Source organism: Schistocerca americana, chromosome 1, assembly GCF_021461395.2.
Source record: "Schistocerca americana isolate TAMUIC-IGC-003095 chromosome 1, iqSchAmer2.1, whole genome shotgun sequence".
Lineage (NCBI taxonomy): Eukaryota > Metazoa > Arthropoda > Insecta > Orthoptera > Acrididae > Schistocerca > Schistocerca americana.
The window spans coordinates 833,460,764-833,485,771 of NC_060119.1; the positions used below are offsets into that span (position 1 = coordinate 833,460,764).

The window sequence follows — 25,008 nt, forward strand, 5'->3', positions numbered from 1 at the left end:
CCGCCGTCGCTGCACCTCGAGGCAACAGCCTGAAGGCGGCCGACCGTGGCCAACAGCACGCTCAGCTGCTCGCGAACCGCGGCCAGTTCCTCCTGCGCCCGCACACAGCACGCACACATCCTATCCATCCTACTGCTAATATCTAACGACTCCGTGAATTTATACTCTACAGCTATCAATAAGCAATATTACTCCTCTCAAATATTAGAATGCACTAGGATTTTATGTAATTAAATATGCAAGCGCACAAACACTATGAAAGAAATTAAGAATCATACTACAAAACAAATATGAAAGCTAAATATGCGACTCCCTACTGCACTGCTGCTGCACTGAACCTGGATTCATCCGAAAAAATGACGTTTTGCCATTCGTGCACCGAGGTTCGCCGTTGAGTACACCATCGCAGGCGCTCCTGTCTGTGATGCAGCGTCAAGGGTAATCACAGCCATGGTCTCCGAGCTTATAGTCCATGCTGCTGTAAACGTCGTCGAACTGTTCGTGCAGATGGTTGTTGTCTTGCAAACGTCCCCATCTGTTGACTCAGGGATCGAGACGTGGCTGCACGCTCCGTTACAGCCATGCGGATAAGATGGCTGTCATCTCGACTGCTAGTGATAAGAAGCCGTTGGGATCCAGCACGGCGTTCTGTATTACCCACCTGAACCCACCGATTCCATATCCTGCTAACAGTCATTGGATCTCGACCAAAGCGAGCAGCAATGTCGCGATACGATAAACCGCAATCGCGATAAGCTACAATCCGACCTTTATCAAAGTCGGAAACGTGATGGAACGCATTTCTCCTCCTTACACGAGGCATCACAACAACGTTTCACCAGGCAACGCCGGTCAACTGCTGTTTGTGTATGAGAAATCGGTTGGAAACTTTCCTCATGTCAGCAAGTTGTAGGTGTCGCCACCGGCGCCAACCTTGTGTGAATGCTCTGAAAAGCTAATAATTTGCATATCACAGCATCTTCTTCTTGTCGGTTAAATTTCGCGTTTGTAGCACGTCATCTTCGTGGTGCAGCAATTTTAATGGCCAGTAGTGTAATTTGGGATTTCGTAGAAGATAACTTACCGATAGTTTATTCTGTCAACTTCCTCCTCGTCCTCGTCTCTCCTTGTGCCTTTGTGTCGCATTGGTGCAGGGTCTGCACTGTTATCTAAGGATATGGTACGGTTAGTTTAAGCGGAGGCCGAAAGCCGTTCCTGTCGCCGCAAGGTGGGAATATGTGTACCCAATCTGTCTGCATGTAGTGTTATTCATGTGAAAGTGAGTGAAAGCTTTCTAAATGTTTACGAATTGCGCAACTGCAGCAGAACTTGGGGATCAGTCCGGTATTCACCTAGAGGGATGTGAACGGGCGGATTCGTCTTGGACCGGCGCACTTCCCCGTACCGAAAACGGAACAGTAATATGCACAGCTATCCGGGAGATCTATTCTGTCCACTAGCTCCCCATTTTTCATTCGATCTGCCCATTTAATATTTAACATCTTTCTGTACCACTACATCAAACGCCTTTCCAGTTTCTTCACAAACTAAGGCTTTCTGACATTTCGTATTTCATTTCGATGCAATGCTGTACTCCAGAGGTATAGTTTCACGCATACTGCCTCAGCTGTATCAATAGCAGTTAACTGTTTCGCTAAAGAAATCTGCTACACTAAAGAAAACTGCTTCGCTAAAGAAATCTACTTCTGATATGAAAGTATAAGCTTCGCAGCTCTACAGTATCATCCTCAGCTTCGATGATTAGCAAGTCGCTGTTCTTCATTGTAATTTTTTACCCACCATTCGCCATGGTTTCGTTTATCCTAGCCTCTAGTTCAAGTTCTTCGTTAAGTAGCCTGGCCACTTTATTCAACGCCCATTCCTTATTGTGCATGAGTAGCATAATTTCGAGAATAAGATACTTTGTTTAATTACAGTAAAGAGCCAAAGAAACTGGTACAACTGCCTAATATCGAGTAGGGCCCCTGCGAACACGCAGAATTGCCGCAACACGACGTGGCATGGGCTCGACTTGTATCTGAAGTAGTGCTGGACGGAACTGACACCATGAATCCCTAAGAGGACGAATAGGGACATCTCTTCGGAACAGCACGTTGTAAGCCATCCTGGATATGCTCAGTAACGTTCATGGGAAATGTGGTGGCCAGCGGAAGTGTTTAAACACAGAAGAGTACTCGTGGAGCCACTATGTAGCAATTGTGGATGTGTGGGGTGAAGCCTTGTCCTGCTGGAATTGCCCAAGTCCGTCGGAATGCACAATGGACGTGAATGGATGCAGGTGCTCAAACAGGATGCTTACGTACGTGTCACCTGTCAGAGTCGTATCTAGACTTATCAGTGGTCCCATACCACTCAAACAGCACACGCCCCACACCATTACAGAGCCTCCACCAGCTTGACCAGTCCCCTGCTGCCATGCTGGATCCATGGATTCATGAGGTTGTCTCCACACCCGTACACGTCCATCCGCTCGATACAATCTGAAACGAGGCCCGTCAGACCAGGCAACATGTTTCCAGTTATTAACATCAATGTTGCTGTTGCGGGCTCGGGCGATGCGTAAAGCTTTGTGTCGTGCAGTCATCAAGGGTACGCGAGTGGGCCTTCGGCTCCGAAAGCCCATATCGATGATGTTTCGTTGAATGTTCCGCACGCTGACACTTATTGATGGCCCAACACTGAAGTCAGCAGTTTGCGGAAGGGTTGAATTTCAGTCACGTTGAACGATTCTCTTCAGTCGTCGTTAGTCCCGTTCTTGCACGATATTTTTCCGGCCGCAGCGATATCGGAGATCTGATGTTTTACTGGATTCCTGATATTCACGGTACACTGGTGAAATGGTCGTACGGGAAAATCTCCATTTTATTGCTACCTCGGAAATACTGTGTTCAAATGCTCCTGCACCGACTATAGCACCACGTTCAAACTAACTTAAATCTCGATAGTCTGGCATTGTAGCAGGAATAACCGATCTAACAACTGCACCAGACACTTTTTGTCTTATATAGGCGTTGCCGACCGCAGCGTCGTATTCTGCCTATTTACACATCTCTGTCTTTGAATACGCATATGTATACCAGTTTCTTTGGCGCTTCAGTGTATACTCATTTCTCTTAGTTTATACTTCAGTCATTTGTTTGTTGTAAAAATGAGTAACCCTGAGTGACTACCAACAAAAACAGGAGCGTATAAAAATAACGAGCGTGGAGACTCTTTTTTTGTTTGGCCCAACAAGCTGATGGAACATATCAGACAAGAGAGGATGCCAAAATCTAACTATGTCCCAAGATGAAATATGATTAAAGGACAAATAATCACGAACAACGCAAGATAATAACTGAAACATTGCACTAAGAGATACTCCTACAAAAGAGAAATTACAAGTAACGTATGGGGTAACTTCATCATCTGAACACATCTGGTTGTGTAAAGGCTTAAGAAAGCGATTGTTGTGAGTACAAAAACAACTAACATCCTTCATAGATCATTTTGAAATCGTAGCATTCGAAAAGAACCTCAAGTAAAAAAAAAAAAGAAAAACCTATATATTTCTTTCCTTAACAGGCACTAACTGATAATACTTATTTCTAAGTATTTTTAGTTAGCACATATAAATAATGAAAGTGGATGTTTCTGGTGTGAAAGTATTAGCCGTCATTCTACCAGCAACAATCTTCTACGGAAACTATCCGGATCACATGGGGGTATCAAACTGAAACTCTACGAACCTATGCAATGGCACTACAGATATTCTTTTGTGCGGAAAAGTAATAATTCTACACGTGCCAAACAGTTGGACATAACTCTCAATGGTACATGCAGAACTATAACAGATTGCGTTAAATGCACTTCAGTCGAATGGCTTTACCACCTCTAAGGAATAGCACTACCCACTGTTCGAAGAGAAAGGGACGCGAATGAGGAAAGAAAGGAAGTAGAACAAGAGAGAACGCATCCTCCGGATGGGCACGAGCCGCTCGCGCAACGACTAAAGTCAAGGAGTTCGCTAAGAACGTGGGAAGCACTTGGGACCACTGCTGAAAAACTAGTTGCAAACTATTGCAAATATGAAGGGCTGCGACCTACCTTCCTCTTGACTGGAAAAGAGTTCCAGAAACTCTACCTCCTGGTTATGGTGAGAAATGAACGACTTGGAAGTCCCTGAACTGACTGAGATATGGAGTTGGCAGAGCATAAGTTAATCTGGCAAGAAGGGGCTACACCTGTCAAGACGATATTCAGTGCGACTATGGAGAAGAACAGACTGTTCGTCACATGCTTCAACGCCGACTGTGTCCTGTCTCCAGCACAGAAGACGAACTTCATTAGCCGGCCGTGGTGGCCGAGCGGTTCTAGGCGCTTCAGTCCGAAACCGCGCGACTGCTACGGTCGCAGGTTCGAATTCTGCCTCGGCATGAATGTGTGTGACGTCCTTAGGTTTGTTAGGTTTAATTAGTTCTAAGTTCTAGGGGACTGATGACCTCAGATGTTAAGTCCCATAGTGCTCAGTGCCATTTGACCCATTTTGAACTTCATTAAGCAGCCGTAAACGCATTGATAGTGGCCAAGTTTTGGGAAACAGTAATATACTCATAACTGTGTATATCATATGTACATTTCTGATACGAATATAAATAATAAAAACAATAACTTCCAGATTATGATACTATTGTGTTCAGGAGAACTTGGTGACAAGAGGGTGTCATTGTTGTAAACAGTGTTGACTGTTGTTCTGCAAGGAGAGCAGTGATCATAAAGTATTCAATGTGAGTAAAGTCAATAGTTTATGTCAAAGGAAATTTGAGTCTTAGTATATATGCGTAGATCGCGTAGGAGGATAATCGTTTTAATAACCCCAACGAGTTAGTACCATGGAGGAAGGTAGAGCAGATTTCAAGAGACAATAAAAAGTGACAATCGTCCAGAACGAAGAACAGAGGTACAACTTAGAAGCCCAGGAGCCGGAGAAAGAAAAAAAAATGGCTCTGAGCACTATGGGACTTAACTTCCGAGGTCATCAGTCCCCTATAACTTAGAACTACTTAAACCTAACTAACCTAAGGACATCACACACATCCATGCCCGAGGCAGGATTCGAACCTGCGACCGTAGCGGTCGCGCAGTTCCAGACTGTAGCGCCTAGAACCGCTCGGCCATTCCGGCCGGCGGAGAAAGAGAGACTACTTACTTTAGACATTATAATTGTATAGTACAGAATAGTCGAACGATTTTAACACTGTTCTGGACCTGAATCTCACTTTCGGATATAGCTATTGATTGATTACAAAATCATGTTGTGCGGGGAACAATAGAAACCCAAAGTAAAATATCAAAGTAAAAGTAGCGACACTACAAAACCAGAGTAAAGATAAAATTGATGATTTAATAGTAAAAATTTCAGTTGAAGAGAAAAAATGCAATAGAAGTTGCTGGAAGAAGATGGTATCAATTAGAAGGAGAAGCAGAGATCTTAGTGATTTGTTACAGGTTTAGAATGTAAGGAAAAAATTTTCCTAGTGCCTGTTGGAATCCAGAAACGTTTTAAAAAAGACAAAAATGGAGCCCAGTGTACCTTATTATGAAAGGAAAAGCAAATGTGATGATATGAGATCAAAGTCAGGTTTTTCAGGGACATTTTCTATCTTTACAGTGGCTCTATACAGAGTGATTCCACTCCGTTTGATTTCTCACTCCATTTATCTCCGTGTCTCCATTACACTGAACATATCTGCACAACGGCGCAATGTCCACGATATGCGCTATGTGTTTTGTTTGGGGTACAAGTTTCAGAGACAACATTAAAGTGTACATCACCGTTCACGGAAGAAAAAAGAACCGTGACTGAATGGAACAAGTTTGTTTACATAAAACGTACACACCGCATACCGCCAACATTTGTACTGTTGGGCAGATAATTTCAATACAGTACATATACAAAGATAAATATGGGTAAAAAATCAAACGTAAAGCAATTACTCTGTAAGGAGCCACCAGAGACCACGAGTTACTTGTACCAAATTAATCGGAAAATAACCTTGAGCAACCTCCTTAATTTTGTGGGTGGAGTTAGGGTTCATCCTGTGCAACGTAACTTAAGTATCCTATTTCTCTTCCGCACATGATCTAATCTTACAAATACCGAAAGATTTCACAAAAAAAGAATAAAAAGCATTCTTATCGAAAAAATGAAAAATAATTGGTTGCGACAGTTACAGCCTTGGAATGATACTAACATAATTCAAAAGAACTTACGTATGTAGCTGGTTCTTCCTTTTAGTTAATGAAAATAATGTAAATTTACATTGAGATCCTGTCAACAGCTACTTGGTGATGTTGGAGACGCAGAGAGGCAGTGCTATCGGCAGAAGAAAAGAAGAGGAAGAGTTGCCTCTGGCTTCAAGTATGGTTATCTGAGTATAGCCATAGGCCGAAGATACAGATCAGGATTGCCTACGCAGTACTTGAGACCACTTTTTGCTGCGTCATAGTCTTTGGCAGAGTTGAATGGTTTTCCACCAAAACAGTTAAAGCGTTTTGTAAAACAATAGATATTTTCAAGTGGCGTACTTTGTAATATTGCGAAGTTTTCTTCACTACGAACAAAAATATCAAAAGCTCAGAATGAAATATCTCAAAATACTGACCTTCGACATTTAGAGGGAACAGGCAGTTGAAGACGCTTCCTAAGTAAAAAAAGTCCTTCAGATCTTGGCTGCTGTAACTCCTGCGTGTCATCCTTCATCACGATCAGAGGAACAAAAAGTTTAATTCTGAGTGTTCGCTACCTTGGTTGGTTCTTAGAAGCGTTCGTACGTAGATACCAGAGTGCTGATAGCTGATGTTGACGTAAGACCACGTTTCGTCGTGATGAGCTGATTCCATTCCATCCGACGATGATCTCATTTGGTGTTCGTACAGGTATACAGACTGCATCGTCACGTGCTCTGCATCTGTAATACTTTACAGAACGTTTACCTATCCCTTACACTCCACCATGAAATCTGAAGATTACCTACAAGAGCATTTCTACAACAGTGTCCCGTCCATACAAAGAACAAGTATAAAGAAACATTTGTCAACTGTTCCCTGTAGTTGTCTCGGCAGTCTGATAACCGTATACCTGTCTATGTAAGAATAATTTTGTTCACAATCATTTTTCCCCTTGTGTTATTCCTGAAATCTTCCTTTCAGAAGATTTTACTTTTTGTTGTTTTTTCTAACATAAATAATTGTATTTCAGTGTGACTGATGCTGCATTAGACTTCTGAACTCGCTGGAAAATATACATCAGATAATTTTTGTAGTGTCCATCTCGGTAAATGTTGGACGAATTTATAAAAGAACCACTTGAAGAAGGCAGAAAGGAATTACTGCTCAGGAAAGTAACGAACTGATTGATTATATATACTTCTTTTAACAATACGAGTCTTTTCCTGTCGAACACCAACTATTTTATCACAGAAAAATTAACTTCCGTTGACAGAGTTACCATAAAGTTCCTTAGGAGCGAAAGATATATGCGAATGAATATTGCAGTTACTCACTGTACAAAAATATCCAGTGTTCGGCTTCTCCAGGTAGAAGAAAAGGGTGAATCATGAGCATCGCTTCAGTTACTCACTTTCAGGAATCGAACAGTCGTAAAGTAATGCAGACATTTTATTTTTATCGTGTGACACGATATTTGTAATAAATAGAAAGAAAGTGAAGACTTAACATGTCAGTCGATGTATCGAAAATTCACGCCACGCATTTATAACTTCGTGAGGTTATGGACTATGATCGCTGAGAGGAATATTTATCTGCGCGTTTATTAGAAAGCACAGACCGCACAACACGTCTCCGAGAGCCGATCGAACCCGGTGACGCTGTGGGAAAGCAAAGGATTCGTAGTCGGAAGAAGCGGGGCTGAAATCAAAGTCGGGTCAATTCGATTTAGGTTTTCAGTGGTTTCCCTTGTCCAATCCGAGCTTGTAACCTGATTCTGAAGACCTCGTCAGTGGCGACACTCTAAATAGTCCTTCCCAAATCGTCCCTCGCTCCGAGATAAGACGTCTAGGATGTTAGAGGGAATTATGATTGAAGCTGTAACTTTTCTGAATAAAAATGTTTATTTGTTGTGAATTAAAACTGATCTGAGCTACTTTCGTGTTCTGAACCTATGTGTCTGTGTTGTTATCCTGAACAATGCAAGTGGTGTAATTACGAAACACTCTCTGATAAAATGAGCAGCCAAATGACCGACGCTGTTTAACTGTATACTTTTATTGCAATTAACTTCACCGGAATTAATTATAAAACCTAAATCTGGAAAGTAAATAGCTTTCCTGCGAAATTCTATATTGCGCAGTACAGTGAACAGCGCTACAATTACGTGACTTGCAATTCTGGCATACAAAACTAACATAATAAAAATGCTACATAAAATTACGAAATAAAGTTTGAAAGAATAAACAACCAAAATGTTTCAGTAAAAATATCCTGTGATTTTTACATGAGCAAAATCGTTAAGGAAAATACCAAATATTAAATAATACACAACCAAACGTAACGCCGCACTGTCTGTATATGAAATGGAATATTTACACACTTCACGTAATATAGACCTGATACTTTTGAAATACAAATCTTAACTTTGAATGATCTTATTGTCTTGACTATAACGCAAAATGGAGCTTAGCAAAATTTTATAGCTTACCTGCGGTAATGGAAATTTAGTATTGCTCTAAGTGATGAACGTAAGAATACAACGCTGCAGCAAACCAGCTAAATAGAAAGAAAGCCTTGCACAGTGCGGTGCGAGGACGTGCAGCTATTCTAAGCTGATTAAGCTCTGACTTTAACCACTGCGTTCAGCAGAGTGCATTGTGGCGGCTCACTTAGCCCGGAAATGTACTTTCGTGAGGAGATGGTGGTACAACTTAAACTTGTTGAATGGTTGAAAAGAAATTAACCTTCTTTGAAAAACTATATTGTGAATAGCTACAACGATTTTTACATAAATTACTTCTTATTAAAAAATATGTCTCTGCTGTGAAATTAATTACTGGACTGGTAAAGGATTGGTAAACCTGTAGTTTACGAGTGCAAGCCATGTGAACTAACAACTTCCCTTAATAATGTCTGAACAATGAAACTAACTAATCCGAACCAAATAAGTAAAATCCCATTAAAACTTCCAGTTTTCCAAATACATAACAAATTATGCACAGAAAAGCAACGCTGCAACAACATTTCCTGAGAATCTTCCCTTCTCAGATTAGCCTCTACCAAATCATACTTCCAAAATTCAACATCCTTTGCATCTCTATATCTCAGCTCTGCAAGATATTTCCAGAGCGATTCATTCGCAAGCTTCTCTGAGAATACTACAGCAACAACAATGCTACTAGGAACCAATGATCGCATTGCTTGTACTCAGAACCTCTATGGCGTAACACATCGACTATTGAAAACCTCTGTCTGAAAAATACCCAGCATACAGGTACGAAGTATGATGACACGTTGGATGAAAACAGAGCTTACACCACTTTTCTTGAATTCTAAAAATAAGCTGCAAACCTTACAAAATCTAGCGCTATAATAATGCAAAATCTTTCAGCACTCAGCTGTCATTTCAGTTAGTGAAGAACAGTGATCAGCTGTATAGCAATTGAAACATATGTCTAAGAACGCTTCCATCCGGATTAGAACAATATAGTGCATGTCTACTATATTGCAGTAAATACACTGCCAACCATTAAAATCGCAACATCAGGAAGAATACTAATTACAGGAATTTTGTTTAATGCATGTATAGAGTCTAGTGGGAAGGATCCATAATTAAATTTGTAAGTGATTTGGGACGAAACAGAGAGGGGACTTTCGTACACAGAGCTGCCAACTCTCGTAGCAACAATGCTTCTGATTCGACTGAGCATCAGACAGAACTGAAGTTGTGTAGCAGATGCGGGAGCATATCGTTATGCTGCTTCAACTTAATGCCAATCAAACTAAGTGGTTGGCAGGTGGTGACATCCAGTCCCTCATCTATCCACGACCAGATGTTGTTAGTGTATGAGAGATCTACTGGACATGGTGCCCAGTCATCATTTGTATTGAGGTAGATCACGATAGAAAAGGCAAAATACGATCTTGCGTTATCTTGTTGAAAGATAATGTCACACGCGCCTCGAAGATACAGCACAGTCACTGGTCTTAATACGTTGAATGTAACGGCTGCTTTTCAAATTACCGGCTGTGCGAACACGCTTGTTTCTGGAACAGAACATGTGGCCTGTAATCGATAAAGTGTCATGATCTCTTCACTAGCAAAAGATTCCGGACTAGCCCCCATTCGGATTTCCGAGAGGGGACTCCCAAGGACGAGGAGAAAATGAGAACAAGACTGAATAACCAAAGAAAGGACAAAGTTCGTCGAGTCGAGGTGTGGATTGTCAGAAGTTTGAACGTGCTAGTGAAGCTACAAAATCTCAGAAGGGAAATGCTAAGGCTCAGTCTAGATATAGTGGGGAGTGAAGTGAAATGGAAAAAAAGATAAAGATTTCTGGTCAGATGAGTATAGGGTAATACCAACAGCAGCAGAAAATAGGATTCGTTACGAATGGGAAAGCAGGGTAGAGAGTGAGTTACTGTGGACAGTTCAGTCATAGTGTTCTTCCCATTAGAATCGACAACTAACCAACACCAACAACGATAGTTCAGGTATAGATGCCGACGTCGCAGGCCGAAGGTGAAGAGACAGAGATAATATATGAGGATATTGAACTGGCAGTTCCGTACGTAAAGGGACACGCCAATCTAATAGTTATGGAGGATTGAAATGCGGTTGTGGAGGAGGCAGTAGAGGAAAGGATTACGGGAGAATATAGGCTTCGGAATAGGAATGGGAGAAGAGTTCTGCAATAAATTTGAGCTAGTAATAGCGAATACTCTGTTCAACAATCACAGAGGAGGACGTATAATTGGAAAAGGCCGGGAGATGTGGGAAGATTTCAGTTAGATTGCATCACGGTTTGGCAGATATTTCGAAATTAGATACTGGATTATAAGGCATACATAGGAGCAGACATAGACTTTGATCAAAATTTAGTAGTATTGAAGAGTAGGCTGAATCTTAAGAGATTAGTCAGGAAGAATCAATGAGCAAAGAAGCGGAATACGGAAGTAGTAATGAATGAAGAGATACGCTTGAAGTTCTCCCACGCTACAGATACTGCGACAAGGAATAACTCAGTAGGAATTTCAAATCAAGAGTAACGGACACCTCTAAAAGTTGCGATCACAGAAGTTGGAAACAAAAACATAGGTACAAGGAAGGTAACTAGAAGAAACCATTAGTAACAGAAGAAATACTTCAGTTGATCAATGAAAGGAAGAAGTACAAAAATGTTCAGCGAAATTCAGGAATATAGAAACACAAGTCAATGATAAATGAAATAAATAGGAAGTGCAGGGAGCTAAGACGAAATGGCTGCATGAAAAATGTAAAAAAATCAAAAAAGATATGTTTGCGAAGGACTGCCTCAGAGTGTGGAAAAGTCAAAGGAACCTTCGGTGAAATTAAAAGGAAGCGTGGTAACACTGAGAGTGTAATGAGAATTCCATTGTCAAATGCAGAGGAGAGAACGAGTAGGTGGGAGGAGTACCTTGAAGGCCTGCATGATGGGGAAGACTTGAATGATGACGTGATAGAAGAGGAAACAGGAGACGATGTAGAAGAGATAGCCAGCATTAGAATCAGAATTAAAAAGAGCTTTCGTAGACTTAAAATGGAATAAGGCATAAAAGATAGATAACTTTCCATCACAGTTTCTAAAATATTTGGGGGAAGAGGATACAAAATGACTATTCACGTTGGTGTGTAGAATGTATAAGTCCGGCTATATACTGTCTGACTTTAGAGGAAAAAAATATCATTCGCACAATTCTGAAAGATTGCAACAGCCAACAAGTGCGATAATTTTCGCACAGTCAGCTTAACAACTCATGTATCCAAGTTGCTGACAAGAATAATATACAGAGAATCGCAAAGAAAATTGAGGATGTGTTGGATGATCATCTGTTTGGCTTTAGGAAAGGTGAAGACACCAGAGAGGCTATTCTGACGTTGTGGTTCATCTTGGAAGTAAGACTAAAGAGAAACCAAGACACGTTCATAGGATCTGTCGACCTGCCAAAGGCGTTTGACAATGTCAACTGGTGTGGGATGTTCAAAATACTGAGAAAAACAGGTGTTAACTATAGGGAGAGATGGGTAATATACAATATGTACGAGAGCCAAGAGGGAATAATAAGAGTGGAAGAACAAAAACTAAGCGCTCGGATTAAAAAGGGTATAAGACAGGGATGTAGTCTTTCGCCCCTGCTGTTCAATCAATACATCGAAGAAGAAATGACGGAAATAAAAGAAATGTTCAAGAGTGGAATTAAAATTCAAGGTGAAAACATATCAATTATAAGCTTCGCTGATGACATTGCTATCCTCAGTAACACTGAAGAAAAATTACAGGACTTGTTGAATAAAATAAAGAGTCTAAGGAGTGTGGAATGTGGATTTAGAACACATCGCAGAAAGACAAAGTAATGAGAAGCAGCATAAACGAGAACAACGAGAAACTTAACATCAGGATTGGTCATCCCGAGGTAGATGAAGTTAAGGACTTCTGCTACCTAGGCAGCAAAATAACCCATGACGGACAGAAGAAGTAGAACATAAAAAGCAGACTAGCACTGGAAAGGAGGGCATTTCTGGCCAAGAGAAGTCTACTAGTATCAAACATAGGCCTTAAATTGAGGAAGGAATTTCTGAGAACGTAGTTTGTAGCACAGCATTATGTGATAGTGAAACATGTACTGTGCAAAATCCGGAACAGAAGGAAATGGAAGCATATGAGATGTGGTACTACAGAAGATTGTTGAAAATTAGGTGGACTAAGAAAGTAAGTAATGAGGAGGTTCTCCGCAGAATCGGCGAGGAAATGAACATATGGAAAACACTGACAAGAAGAAGAAACAGGATGACAGAACATGTGTTAAGACATTAGGAAATAACTTCCACATTACTAGAGAAAGATGTAGAGAGTAAAAGCTGTAGAGAAAGGCAGAGATCGGAATACATCCAGCAAATAACTGAGGACGTAGGTTGCACGTGTTACTCTGAGATGAAGAGGTTGGCACAGGAGAGGAATTCGTGGCGGATTGCATGAAGCCAGTCAGAAGATTAATGTCGCAAAAAAATAAATAAATAAGTAAATAAAAATGGTGACACCGTATAGCACGAAGGTGGGTGCTGGGCTCGTATGGCAACATTCAATATCATCGGAGAATGCACACGCGTATGTGTTCGTGGAAATGCCGTACTCAGAAGTGGAATTCGACCGAAAATACGTCATGCCACTCTTCTGTCTAGTGCTGTGATTGGACGTACCACCGTCGGTAGGCTTCTCTGCTACTACGTCTAAGGAAGCCGAAACAGTACTCGACCTGTTGACAGCCCATAGTGCCCCAGACTTCACTCGCTGCTACCGTGGTGTTTCGGACGCAGTCACACGGGGCCGCTGAGATCCTGCAATGCGTTGCGTATGACGCCTCTGGTCCCCACGATTATATACTCGCATAGCAGTCGCGGGATCCATGGTCCCTTCCCTCGAATCAACCAACCAACCATGGGATCCCGACTACCACGAGCAAAAATATCGAGGAACGATAAATCGAAGTCCTTATAGGTCACAAACCGCTCGTTGTCGATTTCGGTTCGTGCTGGTAGTTTATACTCTGCCTTAACGAGAGGCATAACATGGCCGTCTTCTTACAAACATTCAAAACGGAATTCTTGGTGAGAAACGTGCCTCGTGATATTTCTTACAAAACGTAAGATGCCGTTACTCTTTCTCATTTCGTGTGGATGCACTGGAATGATAACCATTTGCATATCCAAGCTTATAATACACTCCATGATAATTTGATGTTGTGTACTGCCATAATCTGCGCCTAGTATTGCTAAATCATGTGAAATTGTGCGAAAGGTTTCTACATTTTTGCAAAACGTGTAACTAAAGCAGAACGTGGGTTCCAGCCCAGTATTCACCTAGATATGAAAACTGTCTAAAAGCAACTTTCAGACAAACCGGATCTCGTCGTTAATCTGCAGGTCAGATTTGATCCAGAGTCAGCGCTCCTTCACGGTTCCTGTAAGCGGCATGCAAACTCGTATGGCTGTCCGATCAAGTGCATGCACCCTTTATGCTTTTTCAATTTTAATAGCCAACATGATAAATGAGTATTTAGTAAATATCTTGGTCTTCTTCTTCTAAGGGGGTCGATGTCAATCATTTGAATGAAGAGTAGTGCCTCAGCAAGATGCACAGCTTTTGGGGTTCTTGTAGTCAGTTCCTCTTGCATCACGATGTCTGACGAGATGTTATAAACAAGGCAGTGAATAAAAGGATCATCGTCTGCTCAACACTGCACGCACAGGACACGTCTTGGTTATCGCAGAGTCCCCATCCTAGCATGACAGTTCGGCGAGTTCCAGCGGAAGACGAATAAGTGATCTCCATGTTGACCATGAGAGACTGTTTCCTCGGGGGTAGTCCCTCTTTTAGTGATAGCGAATCACTTTCAAGTCTTTCCTGAAAGCGTTGAAGCCCCTCATCCGCCTTTGGCTTCAATGAGCAAGAGCTACTTGAAGCTTCTCCTGCTGCGAAGATATCGAGCAAAGTGTTTATTTTGCTTCTTTCGGATTTCGCTCTTGCTGTCCATCTGATATCAGGTGGAGCTATTCCGGTTAGAACCTGGGTCTTCTCGACTGGGGTTGGTCTCAAGCGTCCAGTCACCTGGTGGGAAGCTTGGTGAAGAGCAATATCAACCTTTCTCGAGTGGCGGATTGGTACCACACAGGGTGAGCATACTCTCCAGCCGAGTAGCACAAGGCTTGAGCCGAGGTCCGAAGTGCAAGTGAGCTTGCTCCCCAACTTGTGCCTTTGAGTTCTTTTAAGATGCTGTTTCGTGCTGCGACCGTCATTCTGACAGTGTCATAATGTTTCTATCAAGAGTATCACTGAGGTACTTAGGGGTAGTGCTGTGACTAAGAGGGTTCCCAGCCATGGGACTTTTAATCTGTAGTATCTTGGGAATTTGTCACCGTATAGAGTAGGGTAAACATAGTCATGTGTAGGGACTGTGGTTGTTGTGAGCGGACGCAAGGAGAATTGGCCACTCTTCGGGGGCAGGTGGAGGCTTTGTCTGTTAGGCTCATCGAGCTCGAGGCGCAGGCGTCGGCTCGTAGTGGCGTTGGGGCAACTGTGGTGAGACCTATGCCTACTTCGGTGGCCTTGGAATCACATGGAACCCCTGATGTCGCTGCGTCTTCCGGCAGTGAGCATCTTACCGGTCAGCCATCACTCCAGGGTGAATGGCGGACAGTGGTGGGCTCGCGCGTGCCTGGCCGAAAGGCGAAGGTGGGATCTGGCCGCGTGGCAGCTGCCTTACCCCTTTCCAACAGGTACGGGGTGCTTCCTAGTGGTGATGACATCGTTTCCGAGCCACCACAGGATGCCTCGCCTGTTGAGCCAGTGGCCGATTCTCCGGCAAGGTCCCGACAGTCACAGAGGGCGGGCCTATTAGTTATAGGGAGCTCCAACGTTAGGCGGGTTATGGAGCCCCTTAGGAAAATAGCGGGTAGGTCGGGGAAGAATGCCAGTGTGCACTCGGTATGCTTGCCGGGGGGTCTCGTCCGTAATGTGGAGGAGGCCCTTCCGGCAGCTATTGAACGCACTGGGTGTGACCGACTGCAGATAGTAGCACATGTCGGAACGAATGACGCCTGCCGCTTGGGTTCTGAGGCCATCCTTGGTTCCTTCCGGCGGCTGGCTGATTTGGTGAAGACAACCAGCATCGCACGCGGAGTGCAAGCTGAGCTTAATATCTGCAGCATAGTGCCCAGAGTCGATCGCGGTCCTCTGGTTTGGAGCCGTGTGGAAGGTCTAAACCAGAGGCTCAGACGACTCTGCGACTATAATGGTTGCAAATTCATCGACCTCCGTTATTGGGTGGAGAACTGTAGGGCCCCCCTAGACAGGTCAGGCGTGCACTACACACCGGAAGCAGCTACTAGGGTAGCAGAGTACGTGTGGCGTGCACACGGGGGTTTTTTAGGTTAGAGGGACCCCCCCTTGGGCGAAACGATAAAATACCTGACGGCTTACCAGAGAGGACATTATCATCGTTGATAAAGAACGTCCGTCCTCAGAGACCAAAAACAGGAAAAGTTAACGTAATATTGGTAAACTGCAGGAGTATCCAGGGCAAGGTTCCTGAATTAGTATCTCTTATTGAAGGAAATAGTGCGCATATAGTATTAGGAACGGAAAGTTGGTTAAAACCGGATGTGAACAGTAACGAAATCCTAGACACAGAATGGAATATATACCGCAAGGATAGGATAAACGCCAATGGTGGAGGAGTATTTATAGCAGTAAAGAATTCAATAATATCCAGTGAAGTTATTAGCGAATGCGAATGTGAAATAATCTGGGTTAAGTATCAAAGGTGGGTCAGATATGATAGTCGGATGCTTCTATAGACCACCTGCATCAGCAACCGTAGTAGTTGAGCGCCTCAGAGAGAACCTGCAGAACGTCGTGAAGAAGTTTCGTGATCGTACTATTGTAATAGGGGGAGACTTCAATCTACCAGGTATAGAATGGGATAGTCACACAATCAGAACTGGAGCCAGGGACAGAGACTCTTGTGACATTATCCTGACTGCCTTGTCCGAGAATTACTTCGAGCAGATAGTTAGAGAACCAACTCGTGAAGCTAACGTTTTAGACCTCATAGCAACAAATAGACCGGAACTTTTCGACTCCGTGAATGTAGAAGAGGGTATCAGTGATCATAAGTCAGTGGTTGCATCAATGACTACAAGTGTAATAAGAAATGTCAAGAAAGGAAGGAAAATATATTTGCTTAACAAGAGTGATAGGGCACAAATCGCAGAATATCTGAGTGACCACCATCAAACGTTCATTTCTGAGGAAGAGGATGTGGAACAAAAATGGAAAAAATTCAGAAACATCGTCCAGTACGCCTTAGATAAGTTCGTACCGACTAAGGTCCAAAGCGAGGGGAAAGATCCACCGTGGTATAACAATCATGTACGAAAGGTACTACGGAAACAAAGAAAGCTTCATCATAGGTTTAAGAGTAGTCGAATCATAGCTGATAAGGAAAAGCTGAACGAAGCGAAAAAGAGCGCAAAGAGAGCAATGAGAGAAGCATTCAACGAATTCGAACATAAAACATTGGCACTGTTTCACTGCGGAAAATCGTAACACGGTCCCTGACTTCAGCCGTCGCACGGACGCCAAAATGGAAAATATTGAAATAAACGATATCGGAATTGAAAAACAACTGCTATCACTTAGTAGCGGAAAAGCATCCGGACCAGACGAGATACCCTTAAGATTCTACAGTGATTATGCTAAAGAACTTGCCCCCTTTCTATCAGCAATTTATCGTAGATCGCTGGAAGAACGTAAAGTACCTAGCGACTGGAAGAAAGCGCAGGTCGTTCCCACTTTCAAGAAGGGTCATAAATCAGATGCGAATAATTATAGGCCTATTTCGCTTACGTCAATCTGTTGTAGAATAATGGAACATGTTTTGTGTTCTCGTATTATGACGTTCTTAGATAATACAAATCTCCTTCATCATAACCAACATGGATTCCGCAAACAGAGATCATGTGAAACTCAGCTCGCCCTATTTGCCCAAGAAATTCACAGTGCCGTAGACACTGGCGAGCAGATTGATGCCGTATTCCTGGACTTCAGGAAGGCATTTGATACGGTTCCGCACTTACGTTTAGTGAAAAAAATACGAGCTTACGGAATATCGGACCAGGTTTGTGATTGGATTCAGGATTTCCTAGAAGAAAGAACACAACATGTCATTCTTAACGGTTCAAAATCTGCAGATGTAGAGGTAATTTCGGGAGTACCGCAGGGAAGCGTGATAGGACCTTTATTGTTTACAATATACATAAATGACTTAGTTGACAACATCGGTAGTTCCGTGAGGCTATTTGCAGATGACACGGTTGTCTACAAGAAAGTAGCAACATCAGAAGACTCGTACGTACTCCAGGAGGACCTGCAGAGGATTAATGCATGGTGCGACAGCTGGCAGCTTTCCCTAGACGTAGATAAATGTAATATAATGCGCATACATAGGGGCAGAAATCCATTCCAGTACGACTATGCCATAGGTGGTAAATCATTGGAAGCGGTAACGACCGTAAAATACTTAGGAGTTACTATCCGGAGCGATCTGAAGTGGAATGATCACATAAAACAAATAGTGGGAAAAGCAGGCGCCAGGTTGAGATTCATAGGAAGAATTCTAAGAAAATGTGACTCATCGACGAAAGAAGTAGCTTACAAAACGCTTGTTCGTCCGATTCTTGAGTATTGCTCATCAGTATGGGACCCTTACCAGGTTGGATTAATAGAAGAGATAGACATGATCCAGCGAAAAGCAGCGCGATTCGTCATGGGGACATTTAGTCAGCGCGAGAGCGTTACGGAGATGCTGAACAAGCTCCAGTGGCGGACACTTCAAGAAAGGCGTTACGCAATACGGAGAGGTTTATTATCGAAATTACGAGAGAGCACATTCCGGGAAGAGATGGGCAACATATTACTACCGCCCACATATATCTCGCGTAATGATCACAACGAAAAGATCCGAGAAATTAGAGCAAATACGGAGACTTACAAGCAGTCGTTCTTCCCACGCACAATTCGTGAATGGAACAGGGAAGGGGGGATCAGATAGTGGTACAATAAGTACCCTCCGCCACACACCGTAAGGTGGCTCGCGGAGTATAGATGTAGATGTAGATGTAGATGTAGTTAGCATATTTGTTTCTGAGACGCAAAGCGCTGAATACTGTTTTGCTAGGAGGCTGTTGACCACGTAATACTTTCGCATGTCGTCACGAGTAGACGGAAGTTGTCTTTTAATTCCTTAATATGTCTTAAGCTGGATAGAGATGGACAGATCGTCGACATAAATAAATGAGGTGCAGGTCTTGTTACGTGGTTGGTCGTTGGTGTACAAGTTAAACAGTGTGAGAGTAAGACCGCTTCGTTGGGGCAGACCAGTTTTTGTGCTGATACCTCTATTACCCTTCTACTCATAAATACATAAAGGCATTTATCTTTTCAATTTCATCTTAGTTCTGATACTTATTTTGCGTTGTTCATACGAAGAATCATTTGTGAGAAGTGTCCTGAGAGGCCATATCATTGCAATAACTGGAATTAACATATTTTTGATAACATTTTCGGACAAACAGTGATTGACTGTCACAAGTCATATTTGTTTGTGACCGGTTTTAGTAGAGAGGCAGACTGTCTTCAGTCCTTACTCCAAAGTGACGTGTACAGACTGATCCACAGAGCCAGAACCACATAGGCCTCCACATGTTATCAACTACTGTACATTGTGATTCTTATTAATATTTAAAATCTCCCGAACTGACGGATGTGACGCTGAATCAGTAATTTAATATGAGACACTTGGGGTCACAAATGTCGGGAAGTACCCCAAAACTCGTTGACAAACATTGCACATGTACTTACCAGATGACAAACCTTGTCGCATGTGCAGCATTTAGGCTTGTCACCCCTGCTCTCGATGGAAGGGGAGAGTGCTACACATTGTACCAGAACGCTGCTCTGTTTTCGGAAATTCAAACTGATTCATCATAGTCTTTTATTACCACTACCGTGACCACTACCATATCACATCGGCTAATACAAGAACAAAAACAGAGTACCCTAGCAGAATGATGTGTAGCGCTGCCCACTACTGGAGAGGGTAGGATCGACAAGCCCAGCAGCTGCACGTGCGGTGAAGAAGTCATCTGGTGACGCCATATGTTCAGCTCTCGTCATCCGCTGGTGGGGTATTTCCCTACAACACTGGCCTCGTATGCCTTATATTGAATTATGTGTCTCAGCGCCATGTATGTCGCTTAGAGGGTTTTTAAATGTTAATAAGCGACGTACATATGTAATATATTTGGGCATAACTACATTATTAGAAAATCTGACATATGCTATACATAATGAGATTTTCACTCTTCATCGGAGTGTGCGCTGATATGAAACTTCTTGGCAGATTAAAACTGTGCGCCCGACCGAGACTCGAACCCGGGACCTTTGCCTTTCGCGGGCAAGTGCTCTACCATCTGAGCTACCCAATCACGACTCACGCCCCGTCCTCACAGCTTTACTTCTGCCAGTATCTCGTCTCCTACCTTCCAAAATTTACAGAAACTCTCCTGCGAAGGTAGGAGACGTGGTACTGGTAGAAGTAAAGCTGTGAGGACAGGCCCTGTGTCGTGCTTGAGTAGCTCAGATGGTAGAGCACTTGCCCGCGAAAGGCAAAGGTCCCGAGTTCGAGTCTCTGTCTGGCACACAGTTTTAATCTACCAGAAAGTTTCATATGCTATACATGTTTGTCAATTAACAGTAGAAAGGTAGGACAGGGGAATAGGTATTGAGCAGCTGACAGCATCTGGAGGCTTCTGCAGTTCCCACTCCGTGGTTCCGTCTCCACACATCAACTTTGGTGTCTGAAGATGGTCCGCCTTTGGAGTGAAACCGATCGTCAATAAATATGATTTGTGCGAGCTAGACCGTTTTTCTAGGTACAACAGGTAAAAATAACCCAGAAGAGGGAACACGTTAGACAGGATAATGTGCCTAACATTTAAACCGAGCTTATACCGAAAACGTGATCATTAAGACAGCTAGAGTCGCGAACAGACACCTCGTACCGACCAGCTAGACCGTCTAGGCTGAGTCCTACAGCCGCACGCTGCTAGGCGCTGTGGCGAGTGGCATTTCCAGGGGGGACCGGCCTCTGGGTGACTCACTGCACCGAACGCGCTGGCTGAGGCAACTGACTGGGCTCGCGCATTCCCCGCGGCGACGGATTATTAATTTGCGCTAGCAGGAGCAGCCAGCAGCGCCGCGGATGTGTTTTGCAACACGCGCTGCCCGGCCGTCTGCAAAAACTGGCCCCACCGCTCCGCTGCGCCACCTGTCGGCTGCCCGCGGAACCAGGGCTCAGCGGCTGAGCGGCTCAGCGGGGCCATCAATCGGCCATCGCTGCCTGCGAGTCACGAATAGCAATGATGCGATTCCGCCGCAAGAAAACTCCAGCACAGGTGGCGGCTCCTGACAGACCCTGCTTTGCGGCTGACGTTACGAATCACTGGACTTCCCGCAAAAAGACCAACGATTACATATATCTTTCGTGGTACTTAATTTCGCCACTTCCTAAACTCGTTTATTGAGTTTTAAACATACGAGTACTAAAATAATTCTTTTTGTGTTCCTCTCAGGACGTTAATTTAGATTCTCGTTTACCGACTCACTATAATAGCAGTTGCAACGTTGCTTCGAGTTCCATAGTTCTCAACATACTCCTGATTCTGCAGCAGGAACGGTGTTTGCTTGTCAGGGCAAATATTCACCGGCCACATTTTTGGCATTCAGAATGAGAATTCTCGGTGTATGCTTTTTGGCGGACTACTGCGAAGCACATTTCATTAACTTTTAATTTCATCCTTTAACGTGCCCACAAAGTACATTAATGATTTCTCGTGGTAGATAGTAATCATAAAATACGCCAATTAAATGGTGTTTCAGGTATGATTAATTAAATTTGCGCAGTGTGTGCAGTTTATCGTCATTTTTTTCCGTTTTCCGTCGTTCCTTAGTTGCTCCAAAATTAATGGCGGTATGTTCCGTCTTTGCAACTAAATGAAAGGCAGTTTATTTTTTGCCATACGCGTCTCGCTTCTTTTATTTATGAAGCATCTTCAATGGGAATAAAAGCAATAACTCAGTGATCATGTTAACGACTAAAACAGCAACAAACATAAATGTGAAACATAACCAGAATAAATAATTAATTAATCCCTCTGTCTCTCTCATTCCCTCCCTCCCTCCCTCCCTCTCTCCCTCTCTCCCTCTTTCTCTCTCTGTCACACACACACACACACACACACACACACACACGCAAAACATATGAACAAATTCGAAGCACATGCACAACAGAAACAAAAGGTGAAAGGTAAGCCGGCAAGTGTGGCCGAGCGGTTCTAGGCGCTTCAATCCGGAACCGAGCGACAGCTACGGTCGCAGGTTCGAATGCTGCCTCGGGCGTGGATGTGTGTGATGTCGTTAGGTTAGTTAGGTTTAAGTAGCTGTAAGTTCTAGGGGACTGATGACCACAGATGTTAAGTCCCATAGTGCTCAGAGCCATGTGAACCATTTGAAGGTGAAAGATAAACACACAGCGACAGTTGGCCACACTACACACTGTAAACACACACACGTAGAATACACAATGAAATGTGCAAGTAAGTTCTGTAATAAATGTGGGTAAGAAACGCCGGAAACCTGCCATCTGGAGCATGGGGACCACGTAAACATATCTCCAATATCACACGCATGGACTAGTGAAATTGGAAACCGTAAGTAACACCAAACGATAATTTAACCTCACGAATCTTGTGCTGCAAAAGTTGTTTCTAACCTGAAAAACAAGAGAAAAACGTGAGAAATCGTAACATAGTAACATACTTGTACAAGCCACTGAATATGCTTTGTATATAACGGAAGCGAAACGCGTATGGCAAAAAAAAATTGCCTTTCATTTAGTTGCAAAATGTTCAAATGCGTGTGAAATCTTATGGGACTTAAATGCTAAGGTCATCAGTCCCTAAGCTTAGACACTACTTAACCTAAATTATCCTAAGGACAAACACACACACCCATGCCCGAGGAGGACTCGGACCTCCGCCGGGACCAGCGGCACAGTCCATGACTGCAGCGCCTTAGACCACTTTTTTCTTTTTTTTTTTTTTCGCTCTTGTTCGTTGCATCTGCTCGGGGCGGACGTCGTAAGACATCACTTAAGTTCGCTGTTGATCGATTAACTCAGTTTTTTTGTTACAGAGGGCAACTAACCCTCTGACCAAGCACGCTGAGTTACCGTGCCGGCCATAAAATTTGGAAGTATCAAGACGGGAACCACCGCCCAACTACTAACGCAATACTGGGCAGTAACGCTACTCATTACGCTACATCAATCCGGTCATCCTTGCGCAGGGGCCATACTAATCTTCTCTGTATCGTTCCAATTTTAGTATATGTACCGCCGAAGCGAGTACTCGCTCGGCTAATCTCGGGCGGCATTTAGTTGCAAAAACGGAACATACTTCCATGAAATGTGCAGTTTAGTTCGTTGGTAGGAGATGACTTTGTGAAAAGTGTGGATACACGTTCATTACTACTTTTATTTTATACCAGTTGTTAAATTTTATTACTACACGGTCCACATACATTAGCGTGACGTCATCGTCAATAACCGCTCACACATGGCAGGTGGTAGCACTAGCAGTGGAGAGTATAAAAAGCGCATCCGGGATGGCAGGGGAGGGGGGAGGGAGGGGGAGTGACGCGGAAAACGGGGCTGTCGTTATAATGCGGACATCCAAGAGGGCATGATCACTGGCTTTCGGGGCAAGGACGGGAGCATTCCCCAAACGCTAAGTGTGTAAATCGTTCGCGTGCGTTTAAAGTATGACATGCGCCGCCAAATAGCGTTATCCAAAACCGTCGCCGAGGCGAAGATGTGTACCGGTAGATAGACGTCCAACTGTTGGGCAACTGACCATCCAGGTGAACCAGTGGGCTACCAACTGTGTCTCCTCAACGACAGTTCAGCAGCCGTTGCTGCGTATGGTCCTCAGAGCAGGCATCGGTTTAATGTGCTACTGTTTGTAGATGATGCTGTGGTGTACGGGAAGATGTTGTCGTTGAGTGACTGTAGGAGGATACAAGATGACTTGGACAGGATTTGTGATTGGTGTAAAGAATGGCAGCTAACTCTAAATATAGATAAATGTAAATTAATGCAGATGAATAGGAAAAAGAATCCTGTAACGTTTGAATACTCCATTAGTAGTGTAGCGCTTGACGCAGTCACGTCGATAAAATATTTGGGCGTAACTTTGCAGAGCGATATGAAGTGGGACAAGCATGTAATGGCAGTTGTGGGGAAGGCGGATAGTCGTCTTCGGTTCGTTGGTAGAATTCTGGGAAGATGTGGTTCATCTGTAAAGGAGACCGCTTATAAAACACTAATACGACCTATTCTTGAGTACTGCTCGACCGTTTGGGGTCCCTATCAGGTCGCATTGAGGGAGGACAGAGAAGCAATTCAGAGGCGGGCTGCTAGGTTTGATACTGGTAGCTTTGATCATCACGCGAGTGTTACGGAAATGCTTCAGGAACTCGGGTGGGAGTCTCTAGAGGAAAGGGGGCATTTTTTTCGTGAATCGCTACTGAGAAAATTTAGGGAACCAGCATTTGAGGCTAACTGCAATACAATTTTACTGCCGGCAACTTACATTTCACTGAAAGACCACAAGGATAAGATAAGAGAGATTAGGGCTCGTACAGAGGTATATAGGCAGTCATTTTCCCCCGTTCTGTTTGGGAGTGGAACAGGGAGAGAAGACTCTAGTTATAGTACGAGGTACTCTCTGCCACGCACCGTATGGTGGATTGCGGAGTATGTATGTAGATGTAGATGTAGATGAATGTACCCACACTGACTGCTGTTCATCGGCGACGAAGGCTGGACTTTGCGCACCAACACCAACTGGACTTCTACTGAATGGCGGCAGATGGCCTTTTCAGATTAATAACGTTTTATACTCCATCGGACAGATGACCATTGGCGCGTACGGCGCGAAACGTTTGAAAGCAAACAGCCTGCAGCAATGGATGGAAAGGTCAAAGCCGGAAGAGGGAGCGTTTGGGTGTTGTGAATGTTTTCATGGAATTCTCTGGATGATCTCGTCACTCTGGAAGGCACTATGGATCGACACAAGTA

The 25,008-nt window shown here is 43.5% G+C and overlaps 1 non-coding gene across 1 annotated transcript; it reads right to left on the bottom strand.

The window, feature by feature from the left end:
* Positions 1-23,169: 23,169 nt before the first annotated feature.
* Positions 23,170-23,278, bottom strand: LOC124554874. The gene has a single exon (XR_006968480.1). It is a non-coding gene; the product is annotated as a U6 spliceosomal RNA (small nuclear RNA).
* Positions 23,279-25,008: the final 1,730 nt, after the last annotated feature.